Source organism: Alosa sapidissima, chromosome 3 (assembly GCF_018492685.1).
Source record: "Alosa sapidissima isolate fAloSap1 chromosome 3, fAloSap1.pri, whole genome shotgun sequence".
Classification (NCBI taxonomy): Eukaryota; Metazoa; Chordata; class Actinopteri; order Clupeiformes; family Clupeidae; genus Alosa; species Alosa sapidissima.
The window spans coordinates 1,015,672-1,019,455 of record NC_055959.1 but is presented as its reverse complement, the minus strand read 5'-3'; the positions used below and the strand labels follow the sequence as shown (position 1 = coordinate 1,019,455).

The 3,784-nt window shown below is 41.3% G+C and overlaps 1 long non-coding RNA gene across 1 annotated transcript; it reads right to left on the bottom strand.

Annotated features, from left to right (window-relative positions):
• Positions 1-216: 216 nt before the first annotated feature.
• Positions 217-1,065, bottom strand: LOC121705498. The gene is made up of 3 exons (XR_006030815.1): positions 936-1,065; positions 443-581; positions 217-247 (listed from the first exon to the last, which is right to left on the bottom strand). It is a non-coding gene; the product is annotated as an uncharacterized LOC121705498 (long non-coding RNA).
• Between the last annotated feature and the right edge of the window lie 2,719 nt (positions 1,066-3,784).

Genomic DNA, 3,784 nt, shown 5'->3' with positions numbered 1-3,784 from the left:
AAATACAGATGCTAAAGTGCGGAAACACTGTTGTGTTATCACGATAATTGGAGATAAATACAAAGTGAGTTGGAGAGAAAGACATACAAATAAAATAAACTCACCAATTATCGTCTTAGTCCTCTCAGGGTCCAGGCATTCCCTCTAAGTGCCTCAGTTACTACAGTTTACTTACAGTTTACTAACACAGAAAAGATCTATGATGGTGAGGCAAAAATGGGAAGCAGTCCACACAGACAGCCTAACACTTTTAAATGAGACAACACAACTAATATATCATATACACAGAAGAGAGAAGCACACAGATACACACTGAAAGGAAAAGTTAGTTTCATCCTCAAATTTACTAAACTTGTACAACCAAGAAGCTGCTATTTCATTAAAGTTAAACATGTACATTTTAATGTAAAAGTTCAAATCTGTATGAAAACACTCTACAAACCTTGTTGAATAAAAGCCTTCAGACTCACAACCTCCTCTTGGAGAGCCATTATCGCCACCTCTTCTGTAGGTGGTTGTCAGTTCTTGGTTATCTCCCACAGCTCACACTCATAGAGAGCTCTACCAGCATTCTCTGAAACCTGCAAGTGAACAGAATATACAGCATGAATGAGAGTGGCGTTGGTAAAGGGTATACTCGCGTAATATGTAATGTCCTGGGATATTCCCACTCATGAAGTGTCTTCCATCCGAGACTGCTATCTGAGACTGTAGGGAAGCTGTACCAACCATCATAGAAAGATTTGATTGGAAAGGTATATTTTCAGTTCACTTTGTGTCCCCAGTAGCTTGAAGCTAATTTCTTGTCATTCAAAAGATCAAAACTACTCAAACAAATTTATAAATTCTCAGAAACAAAAGGTTATGTTCTGCATTCGAAAATAGACCTTTAACAAAAAAGTTATATTCATAAGTAAACATTATTTTTTGATTACCTTTGGTCTATGTGATGATGAAGCATCAACATTTGTCAGTGAAGCATACTATGGGTTGGGCTTGGGTCGTCTTGGTCTCAGGTCTTCTGGTCCATCCTCCGGTGTCCTTGATGTAGCTTTCAAGTGTTGCCTCTCTAAAATGTAAAAAAAAGGGGTGTCAGTGCTTAAATGCACTACATGACCATACATGGTCCTTTTCAATACAATTAAATTTGTGAAGATACTGTCTGTTTAAATCGTCTTGTAAGTAAACTACCAGCGCTTTTTCAAAGTTCTCGATGTCTCGTTTTAAATGTCAGGGCCCTCGGAAGTCTACCAATGAAGTGTGGAGATACATTGAGCCTCGTAAATGGGTGTAAAACAGTGATTTATTTGCATGGCTAGCCCGATGCCGAAGCACCACTATTGAAAAAGCTGTTGGTAGCATCGGCTAACTAGCGCCAGATTTTGGAGTGCAGGGGACAAGCCGAGATGGGCTATGAGACATACGTTCACACTCGGTATCATGTTTCAATACACTTTAGGTCAATATCACACCGGAATTCTCCTTTAATGTTACAGAAAGTAGCAAAAGTTAGCTTCCAGCTTCCACCAATAATACCATTTTTAATTCGGACATTAACTTCTGCAAATGTTATATGAAAGCAATTTTGACCACCATGGCCTCGAAAACCGGCCAACTACCTCTTGGCTGCCTTCCTCCCCTCCACCACATAGTTTCTAGCAAGATGTTGTCCCATAACGTTAGGAGCCGTTGAAAAAGTCTTCATCATTAACGTTAGGTTTACTAATGCAGTCAGTCGGCAAAATGCTGGTTTTGCCCTCATACGCCCCGCCAATCCACTTAACCAGAGCAAACGTTTTACATTTGGACTAGTAGTAGCTGTTAGTTATGCTTATGTAGAACTAAAAGCTGCAAACATTTTAACCGTTATTCCAAATAAGTTAATTGAATATATTCACCATATTATGTTCATGTAAGATATCCACATATACTTGCATATATACATTCTTGTACTATATATGTATTAAATATATTGTAGCCATCTATTTAAATATAAGCTGGATGTAGCTGCATATATGTGAATATATTTTTTCCCTTAATATTTCTGTATGGGATTAAACTAAACTTTAGATTTTTTTTTTGCTCATGTCCCCTAAGGGGCTCCGTAGGAGAGAAATGGCATTACACAGAAATTTAATGAAACCTTGTCCTGTTTCTGTTGTGTCATCTAACATTCCATCTATTGTTTCTCCACAAAGCAATGTGGAGCCATTCGGCTCCTTGTCGGGTGGTCTGTCTTGCAGGTCCCTCAGTGATTGATCAACCCAGCACTGCTGCTTTGCTGGACGATGACCATTCCAGCATGGACATCACACAGTCGATCCCAGGGAATGATGAAGCTTCCACCTGGCTGGTTCCAGCTTCCTCCACAGTTGGTCAACCCAACACTGCTCCCTTGTCCACCTGCAGCCCACCCCAGCATATGATGTAGGCCTACTGTCCACCTCTACTGTTCAGGGTCAATCTGGTCCACAGCCTGCTGTAAGCATGTTTGCACTCCAGCAGGAACCCGGGCAGGACAATAATCAATCTCTCATCCAGCAATTGCCAGGGACTATGACTACACCAACCCAACAACAATGTATGAGAACATCAACTCGCCCTAACTTGGGGGCGCCACTTACTCGTCTCATTGAGGAAGTGTAACGGACAAGCTGCCATGAGGACATGGCTATTGCAAAGTGGGGAGGGATGTAACAGGTGTCCAGTGGAAGGTTGTTGTGGTGATATGATTTTGTTTTTGTTTTATTATTTTCATGTTTGACATGAGTGTCCTTCATTTTGGTGTTATGTCTTTGTGTCCTGGTTTTATGATTGAACAACTCTTCCTTTGCCTCGGTGAGGTGTTGTACATGAATGACCGTTAGGCTACATCATGACATCACAGAGGTGTGTTGGAGGCGTGTTGATGAACACACTTTTTAAAAGGTCTGAAGACTCAGGTGGCAGGTGGCCGCTTTGTCTGGGAAATGCGTGAGTCGGGAGAGCACGCCACGAAAATTGCCATTAACACTGAGTTGGTGAGATATTTGAAGTTGGATATCATTGTGTGTAGCCTACAGTAGTTAACACAGATCATTTAGCCTAATAATTAGTGCCACTGTAGTTGGAGAGGTGGCAGGCAGCTGCATCTTCCCGCCTGGGTAAATGTATGTTTTCTATTTTTGCTTATACTTGTGTTTATTTAAAGTATACGGTTTTAATTGCGTAGGTATCAGGCTTGTGCAGAATTCCAGAATTTAATTGAAACTGGCTATTAGAGATGCGCGGATGGGCTATTATTTCAACCGTAACCGCATAGCAAAACTTATCATCCATCCGCCATCCATCCGCACCAACGTTTTTTGACCAATTTTCAAAACCGCACCCGCCCGCCATCCGCTGGTTGTTTTAATGTATATGGGTGATGCGTTTCATTGGTTCAACCGCCACCCGCCCGAATTTAATTAAAATATTATATTTCTTCACGTCATCCGCCCGATCCGCGGTTCTAACCGCGGAGTCCGCGGCTGTAACCGCGAACCGCGCATCTCTACTGGCTATTAAATTCCAATTCAATTATTGAATTTCACTTGCATTTCAATTGAGGTAGCAAACAGGAAACAGAATTGCAATTCGAATTGTGCACAACTCTGGTAGGTATGCCATATTGTAAGGGTTTCCTTGCCCTTAACCTGCCTTGTTTCACGTTTGCAGTGTGTGTATTATTTGCTCATTGAGATTTACAGGTGTGAGAGACTGGTGTGATTCATAAGTGTTATTTATGCCGTGATTTATGAGCGTG